This window comes from Diceros bicornis, unplaced genomic scaffold (assembly GCF_020826845.1).
Source record: "Diceros bicornis minor isolate mBicDic1 unplaced genomic scaffold, mDicBic1.mat.cur scaffold_321_ctg1, whole genome shotgun sequence".
In the NCBI taxonomy this organism is placed as follows: Eukaryota; Metazoa; Chordata; class Mammalia; order Perissodactyla; family Rhinocerotidae; genus Diceros; species Diceros bicornis.
In genome coordinates this window covers 310,001-320,216 of record NW_026691192.1, presented here as the reverse complement: position 1 = coordinate 320,216, position 10,216 = coordinate 310,001, and positions in this window count along the sequence as shown.

The window sequence follows — 10,216 nt, the reverse complement described above, 5'->3', positions numbered from 1 at the left end:
CAGTGGCCATGCCACTTTACATCACCACCAGGGAGGCGTGAGTGAGTGACTCGGCCTGTCCGTCCGCGACCTCGCTAGCAGTTTGATACTGTTCTCGTATTTTGCCGAAGGCATTCTGACAAATGTGTCCCGAGGATATCTCACTCCGATTCTCATTTGCATCTCCAGGAAACGGCTCACATCTTTTCACGTGCAGATTTGTAAATTCATCGGTTATCTCCTCCTCTCCATGTGAGATGCCTGCTCTGTCTTTCTGTTTATTGTGTATTTGGATTTTTTTTTTTCCCAAGATACTGCTACTGCATTTTGAGGGTTCTTTACAAATTCCAATCAGAGGTGTGGTTTGCACAGATTTTCTGCCCCCAGACTCTGTCCTTGGTCGTTTCGTCCTCTTAAGAGGGTGTTTCACAGAACCTAGGAGTTTAATTTTGATGATTTCCAATGTCTCCATTTCTTTTTATGGATCACGCTTCTGAGGTCAAGTCTTAAAATCTCTTTGCTGGCCCTGTACCCCCAATTCTTTCTCTTAGAATTCTTCCTCCTACAGCATGTTCTAGTTTTACTTCTTACATGGAAGTTGTTACTCCTGAGGTCCCGGTTGCCGTCACGAATGAAGCTCAACTCCCCTCTCTGCCTATTTCTCAAAAGGCCTGAGGCTGGACTACTGCTACAGATTCTTCTGATTTCGTGCTAAATGGACCCACCCGCACCCTCCCGTCCTGCCAGACCGGACCCTTGCACAAAAATCTCCACTTGAAGAGTGTTTTCACCTTAACCAGGACATAAACACCACCCGTGTCCCCACCACCACAAGCCCCCGCCCCTCCCCCGGCTCCCTCCCAACCCGTATAGCTAACACCCATGAAACAAAAATCTCCTGCTACCTCATCCACTTGAGAAGAGTCAGTCTCCTCTAAAGACCTTATCCTCGATGACTTACTGCTGCCTCCCTTTCCCTGGCACAATTCTCTCCCTGGATGTGCCCCATCTTAGACTCGCACAGCTCCACCGCTCGGGGGAGCTGGAGACGATATCCAAATTGGCTCAGACGGTAGCCTCCTCGTTTCAAAATGACCTACGCGTGACATCGGCCGTAAACGTGGTCCAGAAATCAGTGACTTTCGTGTGCCTCCGGTGAAATCCGGAGACCCTGGCATCTGGAACACATCTTCTCCACGTCCTTCAAACCTTTGCTCTCCCTCTTTACCCCTGATAGCCCGCCCGATGGTTCACGGGGAAATGAGATCCCGTCTGGCAAGAGCCGAGTCGTCTCCCCACCACGTGCGAAAAGAAAAGGCACGGGCCCACCCCCGCCCATCTTATCCTTCTTCACCCACACCATCGTGTCATAAAAATGAGTGCCCCAGAAAAACGTGTCCCTCCTCCTGTCAAAAGCTGAAACCTCGGGTCAAACACTGAGACGGAAAGGACGCTGGGGTATTGTTTTGAGCTACACACAGACGCTTTTAAAGAGGATGACAACAACAAACGAGCAAAACCTTACCCCCATCAGGGAGCAGGTGCAAGAATGGAGTGCTGACTGACCCTCCTTCTTTGCTTCCTGGAAGCAGGAGGTCGGTCAACCAACCAACCAACCACCCTCCCCCCCACACACACACCCCGAGGAAGATGTCCTCTCTATCCCAGGAGGAGAGTGACGTTCTTATCTTATTGGCAAGGTCGGGAAGTTGAGGATGAGAGAATTCTGTACAAACGGACCTCTCGTTAACGATGTTTACTCTTCCAATCCACGAGCATGGAATATCTTTCCATCTCTTTCTTCTTCGATTTCTCTCAGTAACGTCTTATAGTTTTCAGCGTATAGGTCTTTCACCTCCTCGGTAAAGTCTGTTCCTTGCTATTTTCTTCTTTGTGCGGTGATTGTAAATGGGAGTGTATTCTCAACTTCACTTTCCACTAGTTTGTCGTTAGTGTGTCGAAATGTAACTGATTTCTGTCTGTTGATTTGTATCTTGCAACTCGACTGTATTTGTTGATTATTTCCAGGAGGTTTTCGGTGGATTCCTGAGGGTTTTCTATATAGAGAATCGTGTCACCCGCCAATAGTGAGAGTTTCACTTCTGCCTGTCCGACTTGGATCCCTTTTATTTCCTTTTCTTGCCTCATCGATCTGGCTCAGACTTCCAGGAGTATGCCGAATAAGAGTGGTGAGAGCTGGCATCCTTGTCTTGTTCACGTTCTCAGAGGAATGGCTTTCAGTTTTTCTCCGTTGAGTATGAGGTTGGGCTGTGGGTTTGCCATGTGTGGCCTTCATTCTGTTGAGGTACTTTCCTTCCATGCCCATTTTCTCGAGAGTTTCTATCATAAATGGATGTTGGATCTTGTCCAATGCTTCCTCTGCCTCTATTGAGATGGTCACGTGGTTTTTATTCCTCATTTTGTTAACGTGGTGTGTTCACCTTGATTGATTTGTGGACGTGGAACCATCCCCACATGCCTGGAATAAATCCCGCTGGGTCGTGGTGGATGATCCTTGGGATGTGTTGTATTCGAGTCGTTAATATTTCCCTGAGGATTTTTGCATCGATGTTCATCAGTGATATTGGCCTGTATTTTTCTTGTTCTATGCTGTCCTTGTCCGGTTCGGATGTCAGAGTAATATTGGCCTCGTAGAATGAGTTAGGAAGCTTCCCCTCCTCTTTAATTTTTTGGAAGAATTTGAGAAGGGCAGATATTGAGTCTTATTTGGATGTTTGGTAGAACTCACCAGGGGAGCTGTCTTGCTCTGGACTTTTCTTTTCTGAGAGGTTTTTGATTACCGTTTCAATCTCTTTACTTGTGATTGGTCTATTCAGATTCTCTCTTCTTCTTCTTCTTCTTCTTCTTCTTCTTCTTCTTCTTCTTCTTCTTCTTCTTCTTCTTCTTCTTCTTCTTCTTCGTCTTCTCCTCCTCCTCCTCCTCCTCCTCCTCCTCCTCCTCCTCCTTCTTCTGGAGGAAGATTGGCCCTGCGATAACATCTGTTGCCAATCTTCCTCTTTTTTCTCCCCAAAGCCCCACTACATAGCTCTGTATCATAGTTGTAGAGTTGTAGCTCTTCTATGTGGGACGCCACCTCAGCATGGCTTCATGAGCGGTGAGTAGGTCCACACCCAGGATCCGAACCAGGGAACCTGGGCCACCACAGCGGAATGGGTGAACTTAACCGCTACGTCACCGGGCGGGCCCTCTCTCTTTCTTCTTGATTCAGTTTTGGGAGGTCGCAGGATTCTAAGAACTTATCCATTTCTTCTAGGTTATCATCCTGTCTGTGGGCGTATAGCTTTTCATAACAGTCTCTTATAATCCTTTGCATTCCTGTGGTGTCTGTTGTAACTTCTCTTCTTTCCTTTCTGATTTTATCTATTTCAGTCTTCTCTCTTTTTTTCTCAGTGATTCTGGCTGAGGGTTTGCCCATTTTGTTTATCTTCTCAAAGAACTGGATCTTAGTTTCCTTTCTATTTTATGTATGTATTTTTTTAGTCTCTATTTCATTAATGTCTGCTGTGATTTTTATTATTTCCTTCCTTCTACTGACTTTGGGCTTTGTTTGGTCTTTTTCTAGTTCCTTTAGGTATAGGGCAAGCTTGTTTATTTGAGATTTTTCTTGTTTGTTGAGGTAGGCCTGTTTTTCTATTCATTTCCCTCTTAGCGCTGCTTTTGCTGCAGCCCATAAGTTTTGGTATGTTGTGTTTTCATTTTGATTTGTCTCTAGGTATATTTTTTTAACTCTAGTGAGGGATTACTATTTTTTTTTGGGGGGGGCCTGGGAAACATTTGCCCTGAGCTAACATCTGTTGCTCATCTTCCTCTTTTTATTTACTTCCTCCCCAAAGCCCTGATACATAGTTGTCTATTCTAGTTGTAAGTCCTTCTAGTTCTTCTACGAGAGCCACCACCACGGCATGACTACTGACCAAGGAGTGGCGTGGTTCCACGCCTGGGAACCGAACCTGGGTTGCCGAAGTGGAGTGCACCAAACTGTAACCCCTAGGCCGTCATGGCTGGCCCAACGTTTTCTGATTTCTCCTGTGATTTCCTCATTGATCCAACAGTTGTTCAGTAGCCCGTTGTTTAGTTTCCACATGTTTGTGACACATATTGAGGCCCTGAGCTAACATCTATTAACAATCTTCCTCCTATTTTCCTTTCTTTTCTCCCCAAAGCCCCAGTAGATAGTTGTATGTCATACTTGTCCATTCTTCTAGTGACTCTATGTGGGATGCCACCTCAGCACGGCTTTAAGAGTGGTGTGTGTGTCTGAGCCCGGGATCCGAACCAGTGAACCCTGGGCCACTGAGGTGGAGCATGCGAACTTAACTGCTACGTCACTGGGCGGTCCCCTAAAAATTCTAATTAATGTATGTGATTAGGGGGCCGGCCCTGTGGCGTAGCGGTTAAGTGCTCCCGCTCCGCTGCTGGCGGCCCGGGTTCAGATCCCAGGCCATGCTGTGGCGGCATCCCACATAAAGTGGAGGAAGATGGGCACGGATGTTAGCTCAGGGCCAGTCTTCCTCAGCAAAAAGAGGAGGATTGGCATGGATGTTAGCTCAGGGCTGATCTTCCTCACACACACACAAAAATATGTATATGTGACTAAAGCTACTAAAAATTAATAAGGGAAACACCTTCATATTCAAGGAAAAGGAAGAAGGGTGTTTTCAGTAAAGACGGTATAAAAAGTAAAGTTTTTTTTAAAAATAACTTTATTTATTTTTCCCCCAAAGCCCCAGTGGATAGTTGTATGTCATAGCTGCACGTCCTTCTAGTTGCCGTACGTGGGATGCGGCCCCAGCATGGCCGGAGAAGCGGTGCGTCGGTGCGCGCCCGGGATCCGAACCCGGGCCGCCAGTAGCGGAGCGCGCACACTTAACCGCTAAGCCACGAGGCCCGCCCGGTCAAGGGTCTTTTGTGTGTTTGCTTGCTTGCCTGTGGATGTTCAGTCGCCCTACTCCCATTTGATGGAGAGGCCATCTTTTTACTCCCGTGGGTTGCTTTTGCATGATGGCCAAAATTCAGTTTTGGCAGGTTTGGCCGGTTCTGTGAAACAATTAATGTTATTATTTTTAACCGGCAAAAGATCTACAACTTTCTTCGTGAAACAATTAATGTTATTATTTTTAACCGGCAAAAGATCTACAACTTTCTTCGTGAAACAATTAATGTTATTATTTTTAACCGGCAAAAGATCTACACCTTTCTTCGTTTTCTAGTTTCAGGGAACAGTTCAACAGGTATCTCATCTCAAACACACGCACGTGCAGACGCACACACACACACTCGCAGCGTGGCCTTGTACGGACGTACTGGAACCTGATCTGTTGAGCGGATGGCTGTGAAGTCTCTTCCCCCACCCCCCACCACTTTCTGTGGGTCTGCTCGCTTGTCACGACGGTAAGGACCGCTGACATCGATGTTCTGGTCGCCACTGGTGCATTTGCACCCACGCTCCCCAGCCCCGCGCGCTGTCTCGGGACTGTGTCGCGGCCCGCGCGGAGGGAGACACGTTCGTGTCTCTTCAACCTCCGTGCGGTCAGGCGTCGCCGTCGTTTCCCCGGCGGCCTCTGGGCTTTGCCTGCCTGCCTTGGGAAGCCGTCGCGGGTTGGAAGTGACGGGATGCGGACAGTTGCTCCGTCGTTCCCCTGTCGTCGTCGTCCTCTGACGACTCGCCCGGTTTCGTTTTGGCGGTGCCCCGCCCGCCGCGTTTCCCTGAGTCCTCCCGGGAGCCCGGGAAGCGCCCGGGAAGCGCTCGGGGCCACCCCGGGAAGCCAGCCGGTGCCGGCAGTCCCGGCGCCCCTGCTGGCGTCTCTGAGGGAATGTTCCCCGTCCCCTCACGGGCGAGCGCCCGAAACACACACGTTTTCCGAGTCCCTCTCCGGCGGCCGGGGTCGCGCCGTGCCGGCTGGGAGCCCCGAGGCGGATGCCCCCTGGCCGCGCCGGGCCGGGAGATGGGACCCGGGGTGGGTCGGGACGGGGTCGGGCCGCCAGGCGGCCCGGCTGCGCGCCCCGGCCGGCCAGGGATCCGGATCCGTCCCGCTGACGTTCGCGCCGGTTGTCCGGTGCCACCTGGCGGCCGCTTTTATATCGTTTCTGTCCTCCGGAGCTCCGGCGACCTCGGCAAGGGAGGTGACTTGGCCGCGGTGACCGAGGCGGAGTTCCGGGAGGCCGGTGGCAGTGGCGGGATCGGTCCCGGTCGTGCCGGGGCGCGGGCGCGTCGTCCGCCGGGCGGAGATTGGACGTGCAGGAGAGTGTGGGGAGGTGGCTGTCGCCGCGCTCCTCGAGGCCGGCGGGTGTGCGGGGCCGCCCGGACGGGTCGACCAGCAGACGCCGGTGCCACTGCGACCCTCGGGGACCGACCGGGGCCGGCGAGGTGGGGGGGCTTCCCGAGCCCGGCTGGCGTCCCCCGTGCGGCCCGGGTCGTCGGGCCCTCCGTGTCACCGGTTTCTTGCTCGCGCGCCGCTCCGGAGGTCGGGGACCGGCCCGGGCCTTGCGGGGAGGCCCGTGGAGGGCGAGACGGCGGCGGCTCGGCCGCGGGCACGGGTGGCTCCGGGTCGTCGGACTCGACTTTTCTCACCGCGTTTTCCGAGTCCCGCTCTGGCGGTGGGGACCGACCGGCCCGGGCCGTCCGTGGTGGCGGCCCGGTCGTCGGAGGCGACTCCGAGGGATGTTTGTCAAGTCCCACTCCGGAGGAGAGCGCGGACCGGCCCCCGCCCTCGAGGGTGGGCCGGGGAGAGGGCGTCCCCGTCCCGGACACGTGACCGCGTGGGTCCGGGTCGTCGCGCTGGATTTCTATCGCCAAGTTTTCCGAAAGCCTCTGGGTCCGGAGGTGGGGACCGGCTCGAGAGGCAGGTGGAGCCCCGGGTGGGGTAGGGGGGCACGTGGACGGACGCCGGCCTGCCCGTGTGGGGCCCGGTCGCCTGGGGCGCCTCTGAGGAATCTTTTTTTTTCCCCAAGTCCTGCCCCGGAGAGGAGGATGGACCGGCCGCCTGCCCTCGAGGGCGAGACGGCGAGGGTGTACCCGGCCGGGCGCGGGTCCCGCGTGCCCCCGCGCCCCCTCTGCCGCCGCACTTCCGGGGTCGACCAGATGGTCGCGGGGGCTCCGGGGCTGGTGGCGATGGGGTGGTGCCGGGGGCCTGGTGACCGGGCCCGTGATCCAAGGGGTGCCGCCGTGATCCGTGGGTGGGCCCCGTCGCCTGGTGCGGCCATTCTTTCGCCCGAAATGGTCGTTTTTCGCTGCCAGATAGGTGCTGACACGCTGTCTCCGGACGTTTGTCGCCTGGGAGTCGTTGGGCCTCTGGACGCGCGTGGCGGGGCTCCGGGCTGTGACCGTGGGGTGGAGGCCCGGTTCTGCCCCTGCCACTTGAGCCCGCCCGCCTGGGCTGGGCCTGCGCGCCGGCTCCTGTGCGTCCCAGGTGTCCCGATCCGCGGTGCCGCCTCCGGTCTCCAGCACCCGAGGGCGGCGGGGGAGGTGGCGCGGGTCCTCTACCCGGTGCGCTCCCCGCCGCAGGCAACCCCGGTGCGGTCGCGACTACCCCACGCCTCGGGCTCCCGCGCCACCGCGTGTCAGGCGTTCACCTCCTGGGGTCGTGGCCCGCTGCTGCACGACTCGGGGGTGGGGGGGAAGCGGTGAGGCTGAGGCAGTCTCTCCCTCGGTGACTGCCGCTGTTCTTGTCGTTGTCTCCGTGAGGCGTGTCGCGCCGTGGTGATCGATGTGGTGATGTGGCGCTCTCCTGGGCCGGGCCTAAGCCGTGCCAGGCGAGGGACGGGCGTTTGTGTCAAACGGGCCCGCTCTTCTCGCTCTGCCCACGGGCCCCTCGCCTCTCCTCCCCGCCCGTCGGTGGTGTGTGGAAGGCAGGGGTGCGGAACCCGGCCCGACCTCGCTCTCCCGCCCTCTGCCTTGTGGCGTCGGTGGGGCCGAGGTCTTTGTGACGCAGTGGACACTCCGTGTGGCCTCTCGGCCGCGTCTGGCGAGTGGGCCTCCCCGAGGTGGGGTGGGCCGTGCCGCCGCCGCACCACACGCTCCCCCGGGTGTGTGGGTGTGTGTCGCCCGGTCCTTGGTGGTGCCCCTGGAGCGCTCCAGGTCGTCCGTCAGGTGCCTGAGGCCGAGCGGTGGTGTCGTTTCCCGCTTCCAGCGACCCCTTCGGGTCACCGCTACGATGGTGTGTCTGAGGCGAGACGGGGGTCCAGTCGGTAGGGGAGGCATGCCCGTTTCCCCTCGCGGGGGCGGGTGCCTCGTCGTCCCACCGGCCTGCGGCGTGGAGACTGACTGGCTGGGTGCACGCCGTGTGTCCTCCGTCGCTGGGGCTGGCACGCGGGTGCGTTGAGCGATCTCGGCGGGCCGAGCCAGCGGCATGGCGCTGGCTGTCTTTCGAGGGGTGCCGGTTACCTGGCACCTCCTTTGGGCTCTCTGCTTCTTTGTCGGTTTCACCTGACGGAAGCTCTGAGTTCCAGGCGTCGCGGGTGCCCCGTAAAGCTTCGATGAGCCCCGTGATGTCAGACGAGAGGAGGAGCCCGTGGAAGCGCGGGCTCGTGGCCCTGACCGCGAAACGCTCGGATTTGCCCCGTGCTTACCCATACCGCAGACCCCCGCATAGCCCCGGCACCCAGGAGTGCCCTCGCGGTCCCGACGGGGGACGATGGGTGGGTGCGACGCGCCCTCGGCGAGAAAGCCTTCTCTAGCGATCCGAGAGGGTGCCTTTGGGGTTCCCGGATCCCCCAGCTGCCGCCCCTCCTTCTCCGCGCGTGGTAGCCGGTGGTGTGACCACCGTTTGCGTGTGGGCAGAGCCGCCCTTTGCCTACCGTGGCCGGCGCCTCCCCTCACCGAGTCGGGGGAGGGTCCCGCCCGGCCCGGCCGGCGTCCGGCGTCCGGCGCGGGGCCGCGCGTGCGCGTGGGCGTGCGCGCGGCCCGCCCGCCGCGTGCCCGGGGTGTGGGGCAAGAGCCCCGTCCGGGCGCCGCCCGCTCTCCCGCGGGGAGCGGCTAGCTCTCCGCCCGCTCCCGTGACGAGCCGCAGCCGGTGGTGGTGTGCGGGCACGGTCCGGGGTGCCGCGCCCCGGGCGTGTGTTCCCTCGGGGGCGCGAGCCCCGGAGCGGGCCAGGCGGATGGACGGGGTGGGCGGAAGGGACGGCTCCCGCGGTGGGGGCGTCTCGCAGAGGCCCCGGCGGTGGGGTCGAGCCGAGGGAGGCGCAAGGGTGGCCGAGGCCGGCCGGCGTCCCGGGCGTCACGGGACCGCCTCCGAGTGTCGGTGGCGGTGGGATCCCGTGCCTGTTTTCCCGGTGGCCCGTCCGCGCCCGAGGCCTTCCCCGGGCCGCCTCCCTGCGTGCCCGCTCCCCTTCCTCGCGGTCCCTGGCGTGCGCGCGCCGTCCTCCCCGTGCGCGCCGACCTCCCCCTGCCCGGACAGGTGCCCGACCGCAACGGCCACCGCCTGGGACCCGAACGGGCCTCGCCGCGCGGGTGTCGCCTCCAGCTACCAGGGCCGGTGGTGTCCCCGGGTGAGGTGCTCTCGGTCCCGATGGGGGGGTTTGGCCATGCCGGGTCATCGGCCGGCGGGGGATGTCGTCGCGTGTGCGGGAGAGTGTTGGCCGTGGTGGTGGCCGGGCCGGGCACCCCCGCGAGAGGTGCCGGGGTTTCCCCGAGGCCCGTCGATGTCCCGGGTGCCGCGGGACCGCTCCTCGTGCTGGAGGACCGTGGCGGTGAGATCCCGTGTGTACCCCGGCCGTCGACTCGCCCCCGGAGGTTCTTTTTTCCCGTCTCCTTCTTCGACGTCCCGAGCGTCTCTCGCGGCGGTGCACGGCCCGCCTCTTCTCCGCCACCTTCCCGGCGCCTCCCCTTCGCCGCCAGCCGTCTCACGCGCCCTCCCCGTCCAGTCCGGCTGCCGAACCGGGGCCGCGCACCGGGTGCGGGTCACCGCCCGGGCCCGCCGCGGCCTCCCCCGTGCCCGCCGCCGCCACCCGCGCGACGGCAGCGTTGCGTGCGGGCGGGGGCGCCGTCCCCCCGGCAGGCGCCCCGTTCCGGCGCGCGTGCTCGTCTGAGCGCGAGTCGGGTCCCGGCCAGCCGTCGTGACCGCGGTCGCCGCGCCGCCCCCCTCCGGGGGTGGGCCGGGCCTCGGCCCGGTCCCCGCCCGCGGGGGCGTGCGCTCGGCCGGCCGTCCGGTCTCGACGCGACTGCCTGGTGCCCCGTCCGCGCTCCCGCGTTGCCGATCGGGGCCGCCCCGGGGGCCGC